The sequence below is a fragment of the Mustela lutreola genome, chromosome X (assembly GCF_030435805.1).
Source record: "Mustela lutreola isolate mMusLut2 chromosome X, mMusLut2.pri, whole genome shotgun sequence".
NCBI classification, from domain to species: domain Eukaryota; kingdom Metazoa; phylum Chordata; class Mammalia; order Carnivora; family Mustelidae; genus Mustela; species Mustela lutreola.
The window spans coordinates 36,440,825-36,467,543 of NC_081308.1; the positions used below are offsets into that span (position 1 = coordinate 36,440,825).

General features: G+C 45.8%; 1 long non-coding RNA gene across 1 annotated transcript; it reads left to right on the plus strand.

The window, feature by feature from the left end:
• Positions 1-6,787: 6,787 nt before the first annotated feature.
• On the plus strand, positions 6,788-23,025 carry LOC131821982 (uncharacterized). Its single transcript, XR_009350040.1, has 3 exons — positions 6,788-6,844; positions 17,297-19,317; positions 20,991-23,025. It is a non-coding gene; the product is annotated as an uncharacterized LOC131821982 (long non-coding RNA).
• Positions 23,026-26,719: the final 3,694 nt, after the last annotated feature.

Here is a 26,719-nt window from a genome sequence, read left to right on the forward strand (position 1 = left end):
CTCAGCCCCCCAATCCCCCATCCCCCATTCCGTCCCCTCCCCTCCATTCCCCTTCTCTCCCCAGGCCCCCCACCCCCACCCCAGCCAAGGCCCAGACTGCGGGTGTGCTGTTGCCTCTGCCAGTCCTCTCTGTTCAGGGAGAAGCATCGCCAGGGCCTCTTCCGGGTAAGCGGACCTCCTCCCTCCTCCCAAGAAGGGAAACCCTCCCCCGAGGTGACTTTCAGCGGAGCACAGGCCCTTTTCCTGGTAATCCATTACCTTACTTACATCCTGCTCTGCTGGAGTTTTTTCATCTTTAATTATCTTGTGATGACAAAATTACATGCTCTCTGGAAGACAAACAAGGTGGAAATGTATAATTCTCTGTGCTTCCACCTTCCAGAAATAACCCGTGCTCGCTCTGGTTTATATTCCTCAGGATGGAAGCTTGTATTCTTACCTATGAGAATGCATTAATTTTCCGTTTTATATTTTAGTTTTTATTGTACTGAAATATACATAATACCAAATGTTTTTAGAATGTAAAAATGTAAACATTTAAATTCTATACAATTTAAAATTTTAAATTTACCCTTTAAACCATTTTTTTAAATTAAAAAAATTTTCAAGATTTTATTATTTATTTGAGAGAGAGCTTGAGTAGGGGAAGGAGCAGAGGGAGAGGGACAAGCACAGGGAGCTGGATGTGGGGCTTGATCCCAGGACCCTGAGATCAGGACCTGAACTGAAGTTAGAAGCTTAACTCACTGAGCCACCCAGGTGCCCCCATTTTGTCCATTTTTAAAAAAAGATTTTATTTATTTATTTGACAGAGCGAGAGAGTGAGCACAAGCAGGGGAGCAGCAGAGGGAGAGGGAGAAGCAGGCTCCCTGTTGAGCAGGAACCTGATGTGGGTGGTGAGACTCCATCCAGGACTCCAGAATCATGACCTGAGCCCAAGGCAGACGTTTAACTGACTGAGCCACCTAGGTGCCCCCCCCCCACCCCGTTTTGGCCATATTTAAGCATACAGTTCAGTGGCATCAAGCACATTCACATTGTTGTGGAACCGTCACCACCACCTATCTCCAGAACTTTCTTACGTTCCTGAACTGAAACTCTGTCCCAATTAAACACTAACTCCCCATTCTCCCCTCCCCCCAGGCCCTAGCACCCAGAGACTTCGTGTCTCTGCAACTTTGGCTACTCCAGGGAGTTCATCTAAGTAGAATCATACAATATTTGTCCTTTTTTTTTTTTTTTTTAAAGTTTTTATTTATTTAAGTTAACTCTCTGCCCAGTGTGGGGCTTGAACTCAAGATGCTGAGATCGAGAGTTGCAAGCTCCTTTGACTAAGCCAGCCGGGCTCCCCATATTTGTCCTTTTATGTCTGGTTTATTTCACTTGGCATATTTCAAATTTTTTTTTAAAGATTTTATTTATTTATTTGACAGACAGAGATTACAAGTAGGCAGAGAAGCAGGCAGAGAGAGTGAGGAGGAGGCAGGCTCCCTGCCGAGCAGAGAGCCCGATGCAGGGCTTGATCCCAGGACCCTGGGATCATGACCTGAGCGGTAGGCAGAGGCTCTAACCAACTGAGCCACCCAGGCGCCCCTCAAATTTTTTGAAAAAGATTTTATGTGTGAGAGAGAGAGCGTGCGCGTGCAAGTGCGTAAGTGACGGCGAGGGGCAGAGGGATAGGGAGAAGCAGGCTCTCCACTGAGTTGGGAACCCGATGTGGGGCTCAATCCCAGGACTCTGGGATCATGACCTGAGCCCAAGGCAGACACTTAACCAACTGAGCCACCCGGGCCTCCCTGCATGTCCATAATCTATAATCAGATGCCCTCCTACGCCAAGCCCCTCTGATATTCTGAACCCTTTAGTGCTTTTGCCTCTGTGCCTTCGTCCCACTCATTTTGCCTTTCTTCTAGCGGTTTCTATTGCCTAAAACTCTTTCTGTGCTTCTCTGCTTCACCAATCCCTTCTTGGCCTTCCCCAACTAATCCAACTCTCCCCTTACCCAGTGGTTCCTGCTGGTTTTTCCACAACAGTGTTTTATTTACATAATTTACGTGATTTTTGTATATTATGACTTCCCAACTGATGGTAGGCACGCCTTGAAGATGTGGTTATATTGTCTCTGCATTCTCCTTACTCTAAGTTCAGTACTGGCCACACTGAGTTATGGAGGATCCTGAGAACCTGGCAAACAAGTTAGACTCAGTACTAAAGGAGCTTTGGTAAGCGTGACAGTGACAAAACCAAGACATATTTTATGCAAATCTGTGTTTCCCACGGTGGGGGTGGGGCGAAAACTAAAGTAAATGTCCTTCGATGTAAGCCATAAGAACTGTGGTTTTCTTTCCACATTTGGTTAACACTCCCCATCTCATCAATATATGGACAATATACACTTACTGCACATCTGGGGCTGGCATTCAGAATTGGGACTAAAAGTCATTATACGGGGCCTTGTGGCACAGGACTTGGACGGGAGCCAGGAGGGCAGAGGGGGAGGTGCTGGAAGAGATTTAAAAACCATTGGCGATAGTTATGAACAACTTCATGCTAATAAATTTGGAAAATTAAGTGAAAGAGACAATCTTGCAGATGTAAAGTAACAAAATCAATTCAGAAAGAGATGGAACATCAGAATAAATCAATAGCCTCTTAAAAAGGTGAACGAGAAAGTAAAAATTCTCTCCCAGGGCCCACTCTACCCTCCACAAAAGAAAGAAAGAGAAGGAGAAAGGAAGGAAGGGAGGTTGGGAGAGGACCACCAGCTTCAGATACTTTTCGTGGATGTGTTTTACACCATTTTCAGAAAATAGGAAATCATATAAACTGTTACATCAAATAAAAGGGGAAACTGCCCAGCTCATTTTAGAATCTTATTTTTTTAATTGTAGAATCTTAATCTTTGGGGCACCTGGGTGGCTCAGTCGATAAATGTCTGCCTTCGGCTCAAGTCGTGATCCCAGGTTCCTGGGATCAAGCCCCACATCGAGCTCCTTGCTCAGCGGGAAGCCTGCTTCTTCCTCTCCCACTCCCCCTTCTTGTGTTCCCTCTCTCGCTCTTCTCTCTGTGTCAAATAAATAAATAAAAATCTTAAAAAAAAAAAAAAAGAGGGGCGCCTGGGTGGCTCAGTGGGTTAAAGCCTCTGCCTTCGGCTCAGGTCATGATCTCAGGGTCCTGAGATCGAGCCCCGCATCTGGCTCTCTGCTCAGCAGGGAGTCTGCTTCCCCCCTCCTCTCTCTCTGCCTGCCTCTCTGCCTACTTGTGGTCTCTGTCTGTCAAATAAATAAATAAAATCTTTAAAAAAAAAAAAAAAAAAAAAAAAGAATCTTAATCTCCAAACCAGATAAATACAACAACAAGATAAGGCAGAAATGGACTAAACTCATTTATGAGCACAAATTCCAAACTTTTGAATAAAATATTAGCAAGTTGAAAGCAGCAGTGTACAGGGCATTAAAACACCACGGCCAAGCAGAGTTAGTGCAGGCATGCAAGGATGGTTCAACATCAGAAATCTATTATGGAATTCATTGCTGATAGAAGAAAGAAGAGAGTGCGGTCATCAAAAGACAGTTAAGTTCCATCTCTGTTCTGCCACTAACTGGCTGTACAACCTTTCTCCTGTCTCTGGCTCACTTCCGATGGCCTCTCAGGAGGGGCTCTTCACTGAGAGGGGGAGCACAGCTTTGAGAAGCCGCTTGTTCCTCTTCCTTTGCCACTTTATTCACCTGTGAAATGAAGAAATACTCTATCATTGTATAAGCTTTATGAAAGGCACATGATAGAGTCCAACAAAACAGAAAGGGAAAAATTGCCACATGGTTGGGTACTGGTTGAGCAATGGAGTCCATGGTGCTGGTGGGCTCCTAGGAGGAGATCAGGCCCACAGTGCCACCCTGTGGCTTGTTGGGAAATGCATAAACGGTATAGATACTTCTGGGGCCAGCTGATTATAGACAAGAAGAAGCAAATTTGGACTAAATACAGTGGTGGAATGATGGAAGTACGTGCTACCATCTGAAGTAGTTTTCTTTCTTTCTTTTTAACTGTTGGGTTTTTTTTTTAAAGTTTATTTGTTTACTTAAATAATCTCTACACCCAGCATGGGGCTCGAACTCATGACCCTGATATCAAGAGTCACATGCTCTTGTGACTGAGCCAGCCAGGTGTCCCTAAAGTTCGTTTTCAAAACAAAACAAAACTGAATCAGAGGCGTCTGGCTGGCTCAGTCTGTTGAGCATCTGCCTTTGGCTCAGGTCATGATCCCAGGGTCCTGGAATCGAGCCCCTCGTCGGGCTCTCTGCTCAGTGTGAGCCTGCTCCCCCTGCTTGTACTCTGTGTCAAATAAATAAGTAAAATCTTAAAAAACAAAACCAAATGGCTGAATCTGATCAAGCCTCTAGATCTGTGTTATCCAAATACAGTAGTCAGTCATATATGGCCACTCGTATTTAAATGAATTAAAATTAAATAAAATTAAAAATCTAATTCCTCAGTTTTATGTTTTAAAACTAGCTAGCCACATCTCAAGTGCTCAGTACTCCCATGTGGTGAGTGGCTGCCATATTGGACAGTATAGATATAAAACATTTCTCATTATAGAAAGTTCTACTGGATAGCACTGGTCTAGCTCTGTAGGGAATACAGAGGACAAAGGAACATGTCAAATCACACCATGAGGATGAACTAAAGCAACCTTCAGACAATGGGAAATTTTTTAAAAGATTTACTTATTTATTTATTTGAGAGAGAGAAAGAGAGAGTATGAGCAGGGGCAGAGGGAGAAGCAGACTCCCCGCTGAGCAGGGAGCCCAATGTGGAGCTCGATCCTGGGACTCCAGGATCATGACCCAAACCAAAAGCAGACGCCCAACCGACTAAGCCACCCAGGTGCCCCACAGACTATGGAAAATTCTTACGGGCAAATTATCCATTTCTTCAACAACAACAATAACAATAAGTTATGAGACAAAAATGAAATGGAGGGTAAATGTAGAGACTAACAGACTTAAGAAACATGTCATCAATCAGACTTGTTTACATCTTGATTCAAATGAACTCTTGATTTTGTATAAATCCAGTTGGGGAAATATGAGCACTGAGTAAATGGTTGATGGTATGAACTAACTATTGTTATCGGGGGTGAAAATGGTGTTGTAGTTATGTTCTTTTATAAAAGTCTTTAACTCTTGGGACACCTGGGTGGCTCAGTCAGTTGAGTGTCTGCCTTTGACTCAGGTCATGATCTTAGGGTTCTAGGATCAAGTCCCACATGGGACTCCCTGCGGAGCAGGGAGTCTGCTTCTCCTCCTGCCTGTTCTGCTTGCTGCTCCCCCTGCTTGTGCTCTCTCTCTCTGACAAATAAATAAATAAATAAAATCTTTAAAAAAAAAGTCTTTAACTCTTAGGGGCACCAGCTAGCTCAGTTGGTGGAATATGTGACTCTTGATCTTGGGGTTATGAGTTTGAGCCCCATGTTGGGTGTAGAGATAACTTAAAAAAATAAAGTCTTGGGGCACCTGGGTGGCTCAGTGGGTTAAGCCTCTGCCTTCATCTCAGGTCATGATCTCAGGGTCCTGGGATCGAGCCCCACATCGGGCTCTCTGCTCAACAGGGAGCCTGCTTCCTCCCCTCTCTCTCTGCCTGCCTCTCTGCCTACTTGTGATCTCTGTCTGCAAATAAATAAGTAAAATCTTAAAAAAAAAATAAAAATAAAGTCTTAAAAAAAAGTCGTTTAGGGGCGCCTGGGTGGCTCAGTTGTTGAGCATCTGCCTTTGGCTCGGGTCATGATTGTAGGGTTCTGGGATCAAGCCATGCATCGGGCTTCCTGCTCAGTGGGAGGCTGGCTTCTCCCTCTCCTACTCCCCCTGTTTGTGTTCCCTCTCTCGTTGTGTCTCTCTCTGTCAAATAAATAAACAAAATCTTTCAAAAAAAAAGAAGTCTTTAACTTTTAGAGATACATTTTGAAAAATCTGGCCATGAAATGTTATGCTGAGTTTTGTTTCAAAGCATTCTAGGGGTGGCGAAGGGAGTAAAGGAGTAGAGGAGGCAAGATTGGTCACAAATAGGTAACTTTTATTTTTATTTATTTTTTAAAGATTCTATTTATTTATTTGACAGAGAGAGAAATCACAAGGAGGCATAGAGGCAGGGAGAGAAGGAGTGGGGAAGCAGGCTCCCTGCTGAGCAGAGAGCCCAATGTGGGGCTCGATCCCAGGACCCTGAGACCATGACCTGAGCTGAAGGCAGAGGCTTAACTCACTGAGCCACTCAGGTGTCCCAATAGAAAACTTTTAAATTTGGGTGATAAGTGCTAAGGGTACCCAGATATCTGGTCAAACATTATTCTGGGTGTCTCTGTGAATGTTTTGGATGAGATTAACACTTACATTGGTAGACCGAGAAAAGGAGATTGCCCACCCCAATGTGGGTGGGCCTCATCCAATCAGTCGAAAGCCTGAGCAGAACAGAAAGGCTGAAAGAGGGAACTCCTCCTGCCTGACGGCCTTAAAACTGGGACATTGTTTTTCTCCCGATCTTTGGAACTGTAGCTAAAATATCAGCTCTTCCTGGGTCTCAGGACTGAAACCACACTATCAGCTCTCTGGGTTGCAGCTTGTTGACTGCAGACCTTGGGACTTATCAGCCTCTATAATTGCATGAGCCGATTCTTTGTAATGAATCTCTTTATATACACACACATCCCATTGGTTGTTCCCCTGGAGAACCCCAACAAATACACTCAATAAATAAACCCCATTACTGGATAAATACTCCTGTGGGCGCTGTGATGTTTCAGCACAGCCTGAGGCAATATACAGACTTTCGTCCCTCCAAGTCACAGGTATGGCCTCTCTTCTATAATTAGAATATCCGGTCCAAGATAATCATACCTCCTCATCCCCCCCTGGCTCAAGCCTGCTTCTGGTTGGAATCTTCTAGCAGTAAGTAGGCATGCCTGGCTTCCTGACTGTTTCTCCACCTTACACTTCCCCTCCCCCCCACCTCTAGCTTCTCAGAGGTGAGGTTGAGCAGAGCGAGGAGGAGTGGTGTCTCTCTAGACTTGTCACTCTCTCTGAGTCTGGCCAGTGTCTAAGGCTGATTCTTTCTCTCCTGAGAGTTTTCGTGGGCTTTTCAAAGATTCTCACTCCTGTCAAGGTTGTGGATACAGAGGTGGGCCTCCCTCAGCCCTGGGCATTGGGTACTACCCTCCAGCTTCTTTGTGTTCTCACCTCCCATCACCACCCCCCACCCCAGAAGTCCTCTTGGGCCCTCTATGTGACAACCCCAAGGAGGCTGTCTCCTTTGGGGCCGAGAAAACACCCAGACAGCCTTTCTCCCGACAGGCTCTGGAAGGTGGGCTGATGCAGTGTGACAGTGCTCCTTCTCTTGGCCACCATGGCAGTAAACTTGCTGTCATTTGCCCTTTAGAAGTCTTGGGTACCCAAGAGACGCCCAGGTGGCTCAGTTGGCCAAGCATCCAACTCGATTTTGGTTCAGGGCGTGATCTCAGGGTTGTGAGATCGAGCCCCACCTCAGACTCTCCCTCTGCTCCTCCCTCAGCTCCGGCTCTTTCTCTCAAAATAAACAAATCTTAAAAACAAACAAACAAAACAAAAAGAAAAGAAGTTTGGGTGGGAGCAAACCCTGGTCCAGAGCCTACGAGAGTGTTCTTGAGTGTGGAGCTGACACCACTCACTCTGGCCTTAGGCTTCTTGGTGGCTGGGTGGGGAATGAGTGCTGGGGGAACTCACGGTGGCATTCTGACATGTGTGCAAATGCCCTGGGGCCAACCCTTGACCGCTTTGGAACTTGGAGTCCGTGCATAAATTCAGTTTTTCTCCATCCCTCCTAGGCAGACAATTCTGAGGTGTCCATTATGTGGATCATCCAAAAGTCCCCGGTGATATCAGGGCCCAGCTAACCTACAGCACTGGTGAACCTTCCTTGGTTCACTCTTTCCTGCCAAGCCCCTGCCCGACCCCTTCCCCGACCCATGTCACTCCCATTCCCTGGGACCTCTCTACAACTATAAAGAAGCCCCTTTCTCAGGCTTTGCTTTTGAGGGGTGGTGAGGAGACAGGCTCAGAAGGACCCCTCATTCAGCTTTGGGTTAAAAGTCATCACCTCCCCCACATATCTCCTTCCTCACATAACCTGTCATTTTTGGGGGTAGATGGGATCTTAGACACAGCAAGTACTACCTACCTCTCCCTCAAATCTCTTCAACTATTTTCCCCTTCCCACTCTCAGACCTTTCCTATCCTTGACTCCCAGAGCGGCTGGACAGGTCTGAGGACCATTTCCTTTGTAAATCTCACCCCAAGAGTTCATATCTCCTGTCTCTTAGTAGCTGTGCAGAAGTTTCCATTTTCATATTCTGATACACACTAAACATTCAGCCCAGCGTTCCTTTTCTGGGAAACAATGGCATCTAGTTTTTTCTTTCAGGTCTGCAACATGATTTCCAGTTCTCCTACCATCCTGGTGGCAAACCACCACTCCCCCATCCCCAGGTCCTGTTCTTTTTTTTTTAAGAATTTATTTATTTATTTGACAGAGAGAGAAACAGTGAGAGAGCGAGCACAAGCAGGGGGAGTGGGAGAGGGAGAAGCAGGCTTCCTACCAAGCAAGGAGCCCGATGTGGGGCTTGATCCCAGGACCCTGATATCATGACCTGAGCCGAAGGCAGATGCTTAACGGCTGACTCACCTAGGCAACCCCCCCCCCCCACCACCGCAAGGTCCTGTTCTGACTGGCTTACTCATGTCGATCTGAAACTAGGCCCACTCCCTACCCACCGCTAGTGACAACAACGAGGCCTACACACTATGTAGCTATAAATGCAGCCCTGATGTGTTCGTGTTAGCAACCGTGTCCTCTGGCTACTTCGGCAGTAGCTCCCCATTCCCATCTCTTAATGCCTTCTGGACATTTCCACTTGGGTGCCTGCAAACTCCTCAGATGAGCAAATCCGCAGCGGCTGGTTATGTCCTCCCACTGGCTGTCTCATATTTGTGATCTTGGGCATGAAGTCATCCAACAGTGTCCTGGGCAAGTCACCTCAGAGACTTTCCTAAGGCCTCTGGTTCTCCGCTCCTGCCCTTCCCATCCGCCTGTCCCCAGACCCTCTGCAGACCCTCTGTGTTCTAAGGCTTGAACATCTCTCCGCCCTACTGCCTTCTCTGACCGCCCTCCCATCGCTAGTCAAGTCAGAGCTCATCCCTTTTCTGGGTTAGAAACTCTTCTGGCCTTTTTGACGGCCATGTGATCATCATTTTTTTTTAAGACTTTTTTTTTTTTTTTTTTTTTTTTAATAGAAAACATACAGGGCGCCCGGGTGGCTAAGTGGTTAAGCCGCTGCCTTCGGCTCAGGTCCTGATCTCGGGGTCCTGGGATCGAGTCCTGCATCGGGCTCTCTGCTCAGCAGGGAGCCTGCTTCCCTTCCTCTCTCTCTGCCTGCCTCTCTTCTGCCTACTTGTGATCTCTTTCTGTCAAATAAATAAATAAAATCTTAAAAATAAAAATACAAAGCATACACGTGTGCATGCATGAGCAGGAAAGGGCAGAGGAAGACAGGGTCTTAAGCAGGCTCTGCGCTGGGTGTAGAGATCATATGGGGCTCAATCTCACGACCCTGACCTGAACTGAAATCAAGAGTCAGATACTGGAGCACCTGGGTGGCTCAATGGGTTAAGCCTCTGCCTTCAGCTGAGGTCATGATCTCAGGGTCCTGGAATTGAGCCCCGTGTTGGGCTCTTTGCTTGGTGGGCAGCCTGCTTTCCCCATTCTCTCTGTCTGCTTCTCTGCCTACTTGTGATCTGTCTGTCTCTCTCTGTCTCTCTCTCTCTGGCAAATAAATAAATAAAATATTAAAAAAAAAAAAAAAGAGTCAGATGCTTAACTGACTGAGCTACCCAGGCGCCCCATAAAACTAAAATTTTTACGGGGCACCTGGATGGCTCAGTCAGTTAGGCATCTACCTTTGGCTCGGGTCATGATCCCTGGGGTCCTGGGATTGAGTCCCGTATCGGGCTTCCTGCTCGGCGGGGAGTCTGCTTCTCCCCCTGCCCCTCACTCATTCTCTCTCTCTCAAATAAATAAATAAAATCTTAAAAAAAATTTTTTTTAAAGTTTTTAATGAATCTCTATACCTAACGTGGGGCTCGAACTTATAACCCTGAGGTGAAGAGTCGTGTGCTCCACAAACTGAACCAGCCTGGCACCCCTTGATCGGTAGCTTTAGATTCATGAGCAAGAGATACAGGTCTTCACAAACTGGCCTTAATAACCTTCCTCAGGCTCTGTCCTAGCCCACACATGAAGCCCATGCCTGAGGCTTTCCCCCCAGGTCAATGCCCTGGGTCCAGTGGGACCATGGTTTGAACCTTTGGGTCCCTCTTTAATTCCGCCACCGAGTCCCTGGATTCCAGTCTCTGACAGTGACCTGGTGACTGAGGTTTTCCAGTCCTTTCCAATTAGTTACACTTTCTGTTCTCCTCATTTTATTCTCATAGTGAGTCAGATTGCTCCACGATGACTGTGTAAGTCTCACGATCATGCTGGTTACAGTCATGTGAGTACATGCTCCCCGATGCCCTGGGAGCATCGAGGGGCCATGGCCCCTTACAAGGCTGCTCAGTGGCCTCCACGCTTCACTCTCAGTACCCAGCACTGAGGGCAGGATTCTGGAACACTGCGATCTTCTCCACCCACACTTCTTCGTTGATGTCATCCTGAGACACTAAGATTGGGGCCTTTTCAAAGTGCCTGTGTGGATCCATGGATCTGCAGAAGCCCATGGACAGCCCTAGCCTATTCTTGGGGTGATGGAGGGGACCTTGGTGCCACTGGAGTCATAATGGCCAAGTCCACAGGGTGGATGTCACCCAGACTGTGGATGGACCATTCCCCCCCCTTTTTAAAAATTAATCTCTGTGCCCAATGTGGGGTTTGAACACATGACCTCCAGATCAAGAGTTGTACGCTCTTCTGACTGAGCCAACCAGGTGCCCAATGGATGGACAGCTCTTAACTCTGGACCTTATGGACCTCTAAGTGGCGAATCCTCAGAAATTCTTGTAAAATCTGATGGGTATTTGTAGTTCTGGGAAGATGGTTCACAATTGTCAGCAGATTTCCAAAGGGATTTGTGGCACAACTGCGGTTCAGAAAAGGAGAACAAGGGGGCCTTACAGAACCAGCATTTTGTCAGAATATGGTTCTTGCTGATTATAGTAGTAATCCATATTCATCATAAAATTGGAAAATTAAAAAAAAAAAAGAGGGGCGCTTGGGTGGCTCAGTTGGTTAAACATCTGCCTTCGGCTCAGGTCACAATACCAGGGTCTGGGATTGAGCCCCAAATGGGGCTCCCTGCTCAGCGGGAAGTCTGCTGCTCCCTCTCCCTCTTCCTCCCCCTGCTTGTGTTCCTTCTCTCGCTGTCTCTCTCTCTCTCTCTCTGTGTCAAGTACATACATATCTTTAAAAAAAAAAAAAAAAAAAGGCCACAAAGAAGATTCTAAAATCACCCTTGATTTTAGCATCCAGAGATAACCATGTTGGCATTTGGGTGTGTATCCCTCCAGCCCTTTCTCTGTGGAAACAAGCACATATCATCCCTCTAAATCTAGGCAAGAGGCTCCTTCGTGACCTGCTTTGTTCTACTTAAGAGGAGGTTTTCTCAACTTACTGAATCCTTCTAGAACTTTAAGGACTTAAACGACATTATAATATCCAATCACTTGGGTGCCTTGTTTATTTTACATTGCTTTCTGGGTTTTGCGTTTTTTTTTTTGTTTTTGCTATAAATAATGTTGTGATAAACATCCTCTTACATACATTTAAAATTTTTTTTGGTTCTCTTTCAATACAATTCTAGAAGTGGAATTTTTTCCCTCTTTTATTGATTTTTAAAAAAATTTAACTTCAAGGTGCCTGGATGGCTCAGTGGGTTAAAGCCTCTGCCTTCAGCTCAGGTCATGATCCCAAGGTCCTGGGATCGAGCCCCGGAGCCCCGCACCTGACTCTCTGCTCAGCAGGGAGCCTGCTTCCCTCTCTCTCTCTGCCTACTTGTGATCTCTATCAAATAAATAAATAAAATCTTTTAAAAATTTTAACTTCAATTAATTAACATATAGTATATTCTTAGTTTCGGTGGTGGTCAGTGATTCATCAGTCTTATATAATACCCAGTGCTTATTACATCACGTGCTCTTCTGAACGTCCCTCACCCAGTTTCCCCATCCCCCCACTCCCCTCCACCAACCCTCAGTTTGTTCCCTATGATTATGAGTCTCTTAAGGCTTGTCTCCCTCTCTGATTTTGTCTGGTTTTGTTTTCCCCCCTTCCACTATGATCTTCTGTTTTGCTTCTTAAATTCCACATAGGAGTGAGATCATATGATAATTGTCTTTCTCTGCAGAAGCGGAATTTTTAAGAGTTTATTTATTTAAGCAATCTCTACACCCAACGTGGGGCTCAAACTCATGACCCCAAGAGCAAGAGTCACAGGTTCTTTCGACTGAGCCATCCAGGCACCCCTTAGAAGTGGAATTTTTATTTTTTATTTTTTTCTAAAGATTTTATTTATTTATTTGGCAGAGATCGCAAGTAGGCTGAGAGGCAGGCAGAGAGAGAGAGAGGGAAAGAGGGAAGCAGCCTCCCCGTTGAGCAGAGCCCGATGCCGGGCTTGATCCCAGGACCCTGAGATCATGACCTGAGCTGAATGCAGGGGCTTAACCCACTGAGCCACTCAGGCACCCATAAACACTTGTATATAAGGATTTTGAATATTGACACATTATTCTCCATAAAGGTTGGTCACAATTTATTCTTTCACAGCAGCCTGTGAGAACACTTATTCCCTTGCAGCCTCTTGTGATCAGTACTCATTGGGTGTTATCTTTTGGGGGAGACTAGGAGGGGGATATTTGCGATTTGCTAGATGGAATACTACATCTCAGGCTTTCCCAAGTCTCACACGGAAGCTGGTCTGTGCTCTAGGTATGGGTTGCAGTCAACGTTGCCTGAGAATTTTCTCCAGATTTTGGCAACCCTCTGACAGGTGCTATTCGACAGAAGATGACTCTGCTCTTTGCCTGACACATGGTGACAGCTTAATTTCCAGGCAGTGATGAGAGTCCGTGCAGCTGAATGACAGCAGGATAAAGTATTTGGTGGCTCTTTCCAAAGATTCCATCTCGTCCCCAGCTTAAGTCAAAATTTCAATGTCCCGTGAACGTTTAAGAATTGTAGCTCATCACAAAGACCACCCCCAGCATCCCCCAATTTTCTGGATAATTTGAGGAGAAAATGAGCATGTCTGAATGAAAACCATTTGTAATTAACAAACATCGGCATAAAGGTGTTTCTGGTTTTATGTAACAGACATGTTAGGGATTCCAGAAAGTTGTGAGTAACTGAAACCCTATTTCTAATTTCTCTAGGATTAACCCGAGGTGATTCTGTTTGTAAAGGAAGGAACATCTGTTGCAAATCTCTGTTTTGGTCCAGCTGGGGCACTGACAGTCACTTAGCTGGCTTCCTGGGAGCCTAATGTTCGAACACTGTACTCGGAGCTGTGGGAGGGATGGGTTTTAGTCTTGGGTCTCAGGCCTGTCCCTCGGGGCTTTACTGAGGATTGTGGCAGAGTCCCCAACAGGCTGGGTCTACTACTGTCCCTCCTTCCTGCTGCGGCGGGGGGCATTGCTGTCACAGCTGTTCCCACTATCTCCTCAGCCTTTGGATACCAGCAGCTGGAAGGGCACAGCTGAGAAAAAGCAGATAAATATGGAAAATGACCCCAGAGATCACCAACCCCCACAGTAGTGTCCCCAAACTGGCCACTAATGTTAACTGGCAGTTTCTGTTTTTTGTTTGTTTGTTTATTTGTTTGTTTTAATTTTTTAAGTTTTTGGGATGCCTGGGTGGCTCAGTTGGTTAAGCAACTGCCTTCAGATCAGTTCGTGATCCCAGGGTCCTGGGATCAAGTCCCACATCGGCTCCTTGCTCACCCAGGAGCCTGCTTCTTTCTCTCTCTGCCTCTGCCTGCCACTCTACCTGTTTGTGCTCTCTTTCTCTCTGACAAATAAATAAAATCTTAAAAAACAATTTTTTAAGGTTCTATTTATTTATTTTGAGAGACAAAGTGAGAGAGAGCACAAGCAGGGGGAGCAGCAGAGAGAGAGAGGGAGAAGCAGAATTCCTGCTGAGCAGGGAGCCTGCCCCTGGGGCTTGATCCTAGGACCCTGGGATCATGACCTGAGCCAAAGGCAGATGCTTAACTGACTGAGCCACCCACGTGCCAGCAGTTTCTGTTTAAATTGAAAATTGTTCCTCCAGGGAAATTCCTGCCCTTCTCTGGTTTACAGTAAGGCTAAAGGTTTTGACAGATAGAGATAGCATGGAATGGACATAGCAACTTGGTCCTGAACCAACACAGAATGTTCCTTATATCCCCCATCAACTTTTCTTTTCTTTTCTTTTTTTAATTTTATTTATTTATTTGACAGACAGAGATCACAAGTAGGCAGAGAGGCAGGCAGAGAGAGGGGGGGAGGCTCCCTGGGGAGCAGAGAGCCTGACGTGGGGCTCGATCCCAGGATCCCGAGATCATGACCCGAGCTGAAGGCAGAGACTTTAACCCACTGAGCCACCCAGGCGCCCCTCAACTTTGCTTTTCAATACCTTAATGCAGTGCAACCAACTCCAAGTTCATGATATAACTCCATGGAAGAAAGAAGCAAATGAGCAGGAATTAGATACAAATAAGACGTGTCCACAAAATGCCATTTTGTAGTTTGTGGTCTGGAGCTTGGAATGCTTTTTCCCCGCGAAAACTAGAGCAGTGTTTAAAGTGGTCATTCGAATCCTAGGCTAGACCTCAAAATTCTATATAATTCATACTACGGCTGAAATGCCCGTTCCTTATCATTAAAAATTAGTAGGAAACAAAATGTGATTTTGCAATAATATTTTAAAAACACAAATTGGAGGCCGCCTGTGTGGCTCAGTCGTTAAGTGTCTGCCTTCGGCTCAGGTCATGATCCCAGGGTTCTGGGATCCTGCTCAGCGGGAAGCCTGCTTCTCTCTCTCCCACTCCCCCTGCTTGTACTTCCTCTCTCGCTGTGTCCCTCTTTGTAAAATAAATAAAATCTTAAAAAATAAGTAAATGGATAAATAAATAAATAACAACACAAAGTGGGGGAACCTGGGTGGCTCAGTTGGTTAAGCATCTACTGCCTTCCGCTCAGGTCACTATCTCCGGGTCCTGGGACTGACCCTGCTTTGGGCCCCCTGCTCAGTGGGGAGCCTGCTTCTCCCTCTCCCTCTGCACTTCCCCCTGCCCTCTCTTTCTCCTCTAAAATAAAAAAATAAATAAATATTTTTAAAAAGTAAAAAATAAAAACATGAAGGAAAAACAATTTCAGAAACAGAAAATAAGACAGGTTTTGTTCATCTGAAGCACTAGCCCTTAAAAACAAAGAAACAAACAAACAAACAAAACCAGACTTACTAGAAAGTAGGGAAATAGCAGTTCACTTCAGAAAAGATTTTAACAGGTACTTCTGGGAACTCTCAAAGGGCTTCAGACTTGAAGTCGCAGATTCTTATCCCTAATTTTACCTCACAACTGAAAGCTTTTCTTTCTTTCTTTCTTTCTTTTTTCTTTAAAAACAGTCATAGCACTAAAACCACTCCGGTTTAACAACAGCTGTGTCTGGTGGGGAGAGGGTGTCTGGGCTTGAAAGTGGAATTAAAAGGGGCAAAGATTTTACTGAAGTGACTTGTGTACTAGAGAGAGGCTCTAGGAGTTAAGGTTCAAGGTGAAAGAGGACAGAACTGAACTTCGCCCGGCCAGGTGACAGATGGCAGTGAGGGAAAAGAATGGTGAGGGTAGAGAAGACTTGGGTTCACCAGTGTCCTGGGCCTGCAGAGTGGCTCCGTCAGCACCAGAGAGCCTGGGGACTGTATCTGGAATATTGGATACGGATGGAAGGCACCATGTGTGTCCAGCCATTTACTTACGAGACCTGTTTTAATACCCGCTATTTGAAACGAAGCGCACATCTGCTCTGTAGTGCCAGGCTCTTGGAGCTCGTTGCCAAAGATGGCCCCCCCAGGGCACTGGTGTTCATGCCCTTGGATCCTGGCTGACCCTGAGACTTTCTTTTTGGCTAAAAGAAAACGGTGGAATGACCCTGTGTGACTTCCAGGGCAAGATCCTAATAAGTCTGGTAGCTACCACCTGGGACTCCTGGATCATGTGCTCTGGGGGAAGCCAGACACGCTGCTGGCTTCGAGAAGCCCACATGCTCCCACTGCTTCTGCATTGTAAGGAGGCCCACAGCTGCTTTCCAGCCACTCCAGCCCAGGTGCAGACATGTGAGTGAGGAAGATTCAGCCAAGTGCAGCCTTATCCACCATCTGACTGCAACCAAACTCAGAACCTCAAGAAAGAACTGTACCTCTGAGGTGGTTATCTCCCAGAACTCTGAGGAATAATAAAGTCATGGTTGTTTTTTTCTTTAAGATTTTATTTATTTATTTATTTATTTTGAGATTGAGAGCGCGCGCTTGAGCATGAGGAGGACAGAGGGAGGGGCCCCTGGGTGGCTCAGTGATGAGGTGTCTGCCTTCGGCTTGGGTCATGGTCCTGGGGTCCTGGGATTGAGCCCTACATCAGGCTCCCTGCTTGGCGGGAAGCCTGCTTCTCCCTCTCCCACTTCCACTCCTTGTGTTCCTGCTCTTGCTGTCTCTCTCTCTCTCTGTCAAATAAATAAATAAAATATTTGAAATAATAATTGGCATTATTATTATTTCCCAGCATGCTCAGCTTTTAGACCTCAATTCATTTCTTCCTCAGTCTCACACTTGGGCTCTTTGCTAGGTTAGAAGTCTAGTGACTACAATTAAGGAAAAGAAATTAACCTCTTGAATGAATAAAGGTAACATTAGCTCTCTGGAGCATTCTGGTGGGTGGCCTTGGTGGAACCCCAGAAGTATCTCTGGGCCAGCGTCCCACAGCTTACTGGAAAAGCAGCTTCCCATCTCTACAATTTCACTGCTATACGTTAAATCTCTTATGGATTTCTCTACGTTCTCAAAGATCTAGGTCCTCCTGGAGACAGGAGAAGAGTGCAGTTGTTTTGCAGAGACTGGCTTAGGGAATTGAGTAAAGAAGACCATTTGCACACACTGCTTGAGATTCCTCGTGCTGTTGAAATGACTTTAACAGAGCACTCACTTTCTTTTTTTTTTTTTTTTTTAAATATTTTATTTATTTATTTGACAGAGAGAAATCACAAGTAGAGAGGCAGGCAGAGAGAGAGAGAAGCAGACTCCCTGCCGAGCAGAGAGCCCGATGCGGGACTAGATCCCAGGACCCTGAGATCATGACCTGAGCCGAAGGCAGCAGCTTAATCCACTGAGCCACCCAGGCGCCCGAGCACTCACTTTCTTGGTGAGTTTTCCCTGCGTGGTTGTTTATGATGAGGCCGGTACACTCTTCGTTGAACAATTACACAGATTAAGGCAATCAGGACGACAGATCATCGAGCTGGCTTTGAGATCCCAGTTTCACCAGTTCCTTCCCCTCGCAAGGACAAAGTATGTGATCACGTTGGAGGAGCTAATAGGACATAGAGAATTGGTCCGAGGGCTCAGTTCCCCTTCCAAGGCAGAAAATCAACAGGACTTGCTTCCCTCCTCCTATCTGGAATGCTGTTTTGAAACAGATGGCACTCGAAAATGTCTGCCTGATGAATGAATCTATGACTTAGAAGTCCTGAAATGGAGTAGCTTGGAGTCAGGTAGCCCACAGGGGATGCTATAAATAGCCAGACTGAAAACAGCCCCATTCATGCTGTAATTGAGTTACACCCTTGCTAACTATACAAGGTATTCGTCCAGGCTGGAAACAGGCCAAACGATAGAATGTCATCAAGGACATCTTCAGGGGGGGAAAAAAAAGAGTACCTAGGTTTCTAGACTTCATGGACACCGTGTATGTTAACATCAAACATTTCTGATCTTTTACCAGTTAAATCCCAGAGGGTTTAACAAGACTTTCTTGTTTTGGAAGGCTTTGGTTGGAACCCTATGTGGCACAAGCCCTGTTGTCAGCACTGCCAAGGGGCCTCGCACGGGGGAGGGGGTATCAGAAGGGACAAAAGTGCCTGTGAGCTGGGCTGTGGCAGCTGGTTTCTCTTGGGCTCCTGAAGGGCATCGAGAAGACATAAGAGAAGGCAGGAGAAGGCAACAGTGGTTTGCCTCACTCCAGTCCTTCCCCAGCAGGGCCCAACTGGAGAACCAGTGGTTTGGTCGGAAGCAATAACGGTGACAGTGACCGTGAGGAAGGCAGGAGCAGAATGAGAAGGGGCCTGATCCCATTTTCAGAGCTACCAGCTCTTGGGTCTTCAGAAACATTTCTGCTAAAGGGACTTGCCTTTATTTTCGCTTTGCTTTCCCAGCCAGCTGGGGTTGGGTCCCCTCAAACTGGCAAATGTAGGAGAAATGTTTCAATATTATATTGAAACCCCGTGCTCCTGTGTGGTGACGCTAGGAGGCATGGCCTTTGGAAGGTGGTTAGGTATTGAGGGTGCTTAGGTCACTGAGCCCTGGGACCTCAGGACGGGACTAGTGACCTTATAAAAGAGACTCCAGAGAGGTTCCTAACCCCCTTCCACTCTGTGAGGACACACCAAGATGATCATCTGGGAACCAGAAAGTGGAACCTCACCAGACACCGAATCTGCCAGAGCCTTGACCTTGCACGGCCAGCCTCCAGCACCGTGAGAAATACATTTATGTTATCCATAAGCCACCCATCTGTAGCAGCCTGAATGGACTAAGACGGCTCTCCAGTTGTCCCTGTGATGAGGTCATGATATAATACAAGGAGGTTGTGATGGTTAATTAACTGCCAAGGAAAGATCCCTGCCTGCTATTAAAGTTAGGTTAATTGAAAAGCGTAATTATCCAATAAACCTTTGGGGGTAAGGACAAAAGGAAAGTTCAGCGTGTACGCTGCTGACTAGTTTACATTTCTGGACACTAAATCTTCCAGGATCCTCCGAAAGTACTTCATTCAACATTCCTCAGAAGAATTTACCAAAGAAGAAGGCGATGACAGGGAGAGAAGATGATGCTAACAGGGAGGAAAGGAAGTGAGACTGGGCCTTTATGCGAAATCTGCCCCTGCTGTTAGCACCACAAAACAGTAACAAGAGAACTGTGACTTTAAAGACACCTTTGAAGGCTCAGGGATATAGTTTAACGGCCTCAAGTTCTCACAGATCAGGATGTAAGAAGCAGGTATAGATTTATTTATTTATAAAAAGATTTTACTTATTTATTTGACAGAGAGATGCACAACAGAGAGGGAACACAAGCAGAGGGAGTGGGAGAGGGAGAAGCAGCCCCCCATCCCCCACTGAGCAGGGAGCCCACCACAGCTTGGGATCCTGACCTGAGTGGAGCCGAAGCCAGAGGCCTAACAACTGAGCCACCCAGGCGCCCTAAGAAGCAGGCACTTCAAAGCGAGGGCTCACAGATAGAAAAACACCACGCTGCAAGTTAGAAGTGCTGACTGGTTTCTGTTTAAAAAAACACTTCTAATTTTGAAATATTATAGATTCACAGGGGTTGCATAACTCTAGTACAAAATGAAAGCGAGGAAGTGTGCAATGCACAGACCTCACTCAGATTTTACCAGTTTTGCAAGCACTCAGTTGTGTGTGTCTCTGTGTGTAGCTCCATGTAATGCTATCACATCTGTAGCTTTGTGTAACCACCGAGACACTGAGCTCTCCCATCTCCACGATGGTCCTCTGGATTATCCCTTTATAGCCATACACACTCCCTTCCCCTGGCAATAGTACACTGTTCTCCACCTCCAGAATCATGTTATTTTGTGAATGTCATACAAATGAGACCATGTAGTGTTTAAACTGTTGAGGCTGGCTTTTTTAAAATAAAGGTTTTTTTTTAAAAAAAGATTTTATTTATTTACTTGAAAGAGAAAGATTATGCAGGGAGGGGAAGAAAGGGAGGGAGATGGTAAGAATCTCAGACTCCCTGCTCAGTGTGGAGCCTGACATGGGGCTCGATCTCATGACCCTGAGATCATGACCTGAGCCAAAATCAGGAGTTGGATCCTTAACCAACTGAGCCACCCAGGCTCTCCAAGATTAGCTTTTTTGCTTTTTTTTAAAAAGATTTTATTTTTTTCTTTGACAGAGAGAGAGAGAGGGAGATCACAAGTAGGCAGAGAGGCGGGGGGGGGCAGGCTCCCTGCTGAGCAGAGAGGCCAATGTGGGACTCCATCCCAGGACCCTAAGATCATGACCTGAGCTGAAGGCAGAGGCTTAACCCACTGAGCCACTCAGGCACCCCCCAAGATTGGCTTTTTATTTTTATTTTTTAATTTTTTTTTAAGATTTTATTTATTTATCAGAGAGAGAGAGGGAGAGAGAGCGAGCACAGGCAGACAGAATGGCAGGAAGAGGCAGAGGGAGAAGCAGGCTCCCCACCGAGCAAGGAGCCCGATGTGGGACTCCATCCCAGGATGCTGGGACCATGACCCGAGCCGAAGGCAGCTGCTCAAACAACTGAGCCACCCAGGCATCCCCAAGATTGGCTTTTTAAAACAAGTTTACTTACTTATTTTTTAGTAATCGCTACACCTAGCATGGGACTCGAACTCAAGACTTGCGTGATATACTGACTGAGCCAGTCAGGCACTCCTGGTGTCTCTTCTTATTAAGGACACCAATGCCATTATCAGGTCCCCACCCTCATAACCTCCTCTGAACCCAATGACCTCCCAAGGGCCCCCCATCTCCAAATACCATCACACTGGGGGTTAAGGCTTCAAAACATGAACTTTGGAGGGGGGTTCACAAATATTCAGTGCATAACAATTGTTCATTCCTTTTTTAATTTTTATTGATTTATTTAAAGATTTTTTTTTTTAATTTATTTGACAGACGGAGATCACAAGGCAGAGAGAGAGGAGGAAGCAGGCTCCCCGCTGAGCAGAGAGCCTGATGCGGGGCTTGATCCAGGACTCTGGGATTATGACCTGAGCTGAAGGCAGAGGCTTTAACCCACTGAGCCACCCAGGCGCCCCACTTTGATGTGGTTTTATTTTATTTTAATTTTTAAAGATTTTATTTATTTGACACAGAGAGAGAGATCACAAGTAGGCAGAGAGGTAGGCAGAGAGACAGAAGGGGAGGCAGGCTCTCTGCGGAGCAGAGAGCTAGATGTGGGGCTCGATCTCAGGACTCTGAGATCATGACCTGAGCCGAAGGCAGAGGCTTAACCCACTGAGCCACCCAGGTGCCCCATGATGTGGTTTTACTTTAAAGTTAAAAAAATAAGAGTGATCTCCTAGCCTGCCCTGTATTCCATGCCAAATAAGGGCAAATACATAGTTCATCCAGCCATCTGTCCATCCAGGCAATGTCTACTGAGCACCTACTATGTTTCAGGTACTAGTGATCTGAAAAGGAATAAAATATGGTTGCCTCCAAGGGTTCATATTTTCATGGGAAGGCATGAGTTCCACCAGAGTGTGGTAAGGGATGTAAAGTAGGCTGTGGGAGCACAGGACAGAGCATTTTCTCTGGCCTGGGGATGTGGGGAAGGCTGCTCCTTGCTTTTCTCCTTCACACAGCTTCTGAGGGACTGTCAGTTAGGAACCAGTTGAAATCCTAGCATTTTTCTAGCTCTATATAGGTCATAGTGTATCATGGAAAAACATTTCCATCCATTCTTTTCATAAAATTACTGCTGGTTCATTTTCTAGAACATTCTTTCCACATCCCCGAATGACTAATACCAAAACTGAGATCCTGTGAGATTAGCTGAGAATTCACCCCTGACTGTGTTCATTTTACAAAAATAAAATGACACCTGTTAGTTCAATGGGTGGTCTTCGCCATGAAGCACAAGCATCAAGGAAAGGTGTAGCTGGGACTTGTTGCCTAACAGTCCTTGGTCCTAATATAGCAACATTCATCTGAGAAGCTTAAAGGACTTGACTCACATGACAAGCTGCCTCATTTTGCACTGACTCTTTGAGGAAGACAAGACAAGATTTATTACACAGTGGCCTATATTCCAAATAGAGTATGATGTTCTCTACCCAGGTAAATGGAAAAGTATGTCCCATGACTCATTCAGGAGAAACCTAGAGATCCTTCCATGAGAAGAGAGAATCGAACCACTGGTTTAGGCCACGGTTCTGCTCCAAGAATTCTTTCTAAAGTGTAAGGCCTGATCTTGCTTATACAGAACTGAACAAATTATAACAAATGACTGAGGCTCAAATCCCGAGTGTTGTTTGTGTTCGTGTCTAACCAATATTTGTCTTGTCAGTTCTCCCTGGGTGATGCGCCCCTCCCCTCCTTCCATTCTCCTTCCTTCCTAGTCCTACTACAGTTTGGCCCAGAGACAGTTGACATTCAGCTGTCCAGCCTCAGTTTCTTTGTGCCCCAACCCGTAACTGAATATAACTGTTACAGATTAAATGTTTGTGTCTCCCCTCCCATTCGTATGTTGAACCCTAATCCCCAAAGTGATGGTATTTGGAGGAGGTAAGTAGGTCCCAAGGGTGGTGCTCTCATAAATTGGGCCAGTGCCCTTATAGAAGAGGCCCAAATAACAATCTAGCCCATTCCCACATGTGAAGACACAGCAAGAGGCCATCATCTAGGAACCAGGAAGTGGGCTCTCACCAGACACCAAATCGGCCCGCATTTTGATCTTAGATTTCCAGCCTTGCAATACTGTGAGAAATATATGCCTGTTTTTTTTTTATAAGCTCTCCAGTTCATGGTATTCTGATATAGTAGCCTGAGCTAAGACAGCACCAAGGACAGATTTATATCCCAAATATAGTGTTTCCTCTTGTCACTTCCCTGCTAAGAAATCTTTAGTTGTTCCTCAGTGCTTACAAAATAAAGTCCAAATGTTTCATTCTTCATGATCGGTCCCAATAGACCTTTTCCACTACCGTTTTTATTGTACACTACTTTTCTTTCTTTCTTTCTTCTTCTTCTTCTTCTTTTTTTTTTAACTTTTTAAAGACTTTATTTATTTGAGAGAGAGAGTGAAAGCGAGAGAAATCACAGAGGGAGAGGAAGAAGCAGATTTACTGCTAAGCAGAGAGCCTGATGTGGGGCTTGACCCCAGGACCCTGAGATCATGAGCTGAGCTGAAGGCAGATGCTTAACCAACTGAGCCACCCAGGTGCCCCATTCTATCTTTCTTTCTTTCTTTTTTTTTAGATTTTGTTTATTTATTTGACAAAGAGAGAGATCACTAGTAGGCAGAGAGGCAGGCAGAGAGAGAGGAGGAAGCAGGCTCCCCGCTGAGCAGAGAGCCCGATGCAGGGCTCGATCCCAGGACCCTGGGTTCATGACCTGAGCTGAAGGCAGAGGCTCAACCCACTGAGCCACCCAGGCCTCCCTCCACTACTTTTCTAGACACACATTTAAACACCATGGTCAACAGATGGGCAGTCCCATGACATCAAGTTCTGGTGTCTTGCTCATTCACCATTGTATCTCTGCGTTGTGGGCTTTCCTGAATGAAAAAATGAACCATCCTCTCCAAGCATTGTTTCCCAAATTCACTGCTTCCAAAAGCTCCTTGGCCATTCCTACCCCTTAGCCCCTATGTACCCACATACTAGGTGTCTTCTCCCTCATTTCCACAGCCAAAAGCAGCCTTTCCCCTCTTCTCTGATTATCAGACTCCTATCCATGTCTCCAGGTTTGACTCAAATTCCAAATGTAAAGGCTTCCAGAACTTTCTAGTCCACCATATCTTCCTTCTTAGAAGAGCTACTGGACTTTTGGTAGCACTCATTCATTTATTCCAGATTTACTAAGAGGGATAGAAGGCAGGCCCTATAGTAGAGATAGCTCATAGTCTCATAGTCTCAATTTACTACGTATTACCTCATGTTGGATTAATGATCTTTTTGTATGTATGTCTAATCTCCCCAGTTCTGTGATGGTGGAAGCCATGTTTTAAACTTATCTGCCTCCTCCCCTCCATACCCAGCCCTAAACATGGTGTTCACTAAATCTTTTTTTTTTTTTTTTTTTAATATTTATCTATTTTGAGCGAGAGAGAGAGGGAGCATGCGTGCATGTAAGTTGGAGGAGGGCCGAGGAAGGAGGAGAGGGAGAGAAGCAGACTACCCGTTGAGCATGGAGCCAGATGTGGTGCTCCATCTCACAACCCTGAGACCATGACCTGAGCCAAAGTCAAGAGTCAGACACTTAACCGACTAAGCCACTCAGGTGCCCCTCGATGAACATCTTCTGAATGACTAAAATAATGATTTGACTTGCTATTTTCCTCCTCTGTAGTTTTCTCGCTTCGCCCAGAGAGAAATAATGTCCTATTACCCATTCGCAGTACTTAGGGGGTGGTTCTCATTACCCTTATTTTATCAATGAGGAAACTGAAACACAGAATGGTGAAGTTAACTGCTCCAGACTGCAAGTGACTCATGGTTGCTTCATTCAAAATAGAGGTTGAACAATTTTGGAACCAAAGACAGCTCTATTTCTATGGTGCCAGTATGTAGCTTTCTCTCTTAGACACTGAGTATAAATTGTGCCCTATTCCACGCACAGAGACTTCACCAAAAATCACAAAGAGGAACATGTGTATGCTTGAAGTCAGAGTTTGGTTTGTGCAGAATAATGAATATATATATTTTTTCAGAATAATGACTATTCTTATATTCAAGATCAAGTCGTACGAAAGGTAACATATGATAGATTCCAAGACATTCCAGAGAGGAAAGAGTGGGTGGCAGCTGGTGAGCGGCAACATTTTTCTTTTCATAGAACAATTCTGGTGGAAGAAACAGCATTGCTGCCTTTTTCTATTTTCAGCGCAAAGTAACACTTAACTAATCTAATTATTATTCAAGTGAAGGTGTATAGCTAGCTGCAAAACTTCATTGGCAAGTTTTACAAAACTGATATACAGTACAGGATGCAAATGGGTGGTCTGCTGCAAACCTGAATTCACAGAAAAGGTTTACAGCTGGGATTTGGACTAGTATATAAGGATATTTATCACCTATCTATGAGGCAACAAACCCTCATGTACCCATCAACCCAGCTTAACAACCAGAACAGTACCAACAGCCCTGAAGCATTCAAGTCACACTCAGTGCCTAGAAATAATAGGGATGAGCTGCTAACCATTAAAAAATCAGGACATTTCATGTAAACACCCGGATATCTCTTGAAAAACCTGGTGTGTCTGGGGGCCTGCATTCCTGTAGGGAAATATTGGGTTGGGTCACCCTCCAGCGCAGCACATCCCACCCTGTGTCTGCTACCAGGCTACCTTTCTTCATCCCTATGACCTGTCTGGCCCCGAGGTATCTGAGTTCGCACCCCCTGGCATGTGTGTTCCCTCTGTGGGTTGGCTTTCTCTCTTCTGACCTGTTTCAAGACATCCATTTCCCTAGTTCTCCTGCTTCTGCTTCGGGGCACCTCTTTTCTGGGTTGTGTGGGACCTTTCAGAGGCACTAGGCTCCACAGAGATGCACAGATGAGAAGAAACTGTCTCAACCCTCAGTGGACGTGAGCTGCGTACGTCCTAGTGACCTGTGTACGATCACATATTATATAAGACAGGCAACAATGGGAATGGAGAAAGGATGTAGGAACACAAAGCAGGCAGAAACTGTGTTAGTCAGGGTTCTCCAGAGAAATAGAACCAAGGGGACTGATCGACCCATCAGTCCATCCGGAGACTGATTTTAAGAAATGGGCTCACGTGACTGTGGGGCTCGCAAGTCTGAAATCTGCAGGTGAGGCTGATAGGCTAGAGCCCCAGGGAAGAGTTGATGTTGAAGCTTGTGTCCAAAGTCTGTCAGCTAACAGAATTCCCTCTTCCCTGGGGAGCCTCAGTGTTTTTCCTCTTAAGGCCTTCAACTGCTTGGATATGACTCACCTACACTAGAGTGGGTCATCTGCTTTATTCAAACTCTACTGACTTGAATTTTTTTTTTTTTAAGATTTTATTTATTTATTTGACAGACAGAGATCACAGGTATGTAGACAGGCAGGCAGAGAGAGAGGAAGCAGAGAGTCCGACTCCGGACTCCATCCCAGAACCCTGGGATCATGACCTGAGCCGAAGGCAGAGGCTTTAACCCACTGAGCCACCCAGGTGCCCTACTGACTTGAATGTTAATCTTTTCTGAAAAATCCTTCACAGCAATACCTAGAGTGAGTTTGGCCGAATATTTGGGTACCGTGGTCTGGCCAAGCTGGCATATTAAAATTCACCCTCACAGAGGGCATGGGTGCGTGTGTGCGTGGGTGTGTGTGGGGGGGGGATGCGCCCGCACAAGGTTCAGGTAGGAATTTAAGAGTCGGGAACAGTGGGGAAGAACATTTTGTGTGGAGGGAACGTTGTGAACCAAGGAACAGAGGCAGGGTTAGGGCTGAGTGCATTTAGAGAACAACGAGCAGTGCAGTGGAGGAGCACTAAGTGCGAGGATGGCCCTGGGGGTGTGGTGGGAGGCAAGGTGGACAAAGAGGGTTTGGAGACAGGAGGGTTGGGGGACAGGAGAAAATGGGATTGGGTCTTGGATGCAATCAGTGGGAGGCGTCAAAGTGTTTTGAGCAGGGAAGTGGCACCATAGGACTGTTTTAAGAAAACCTTGGAC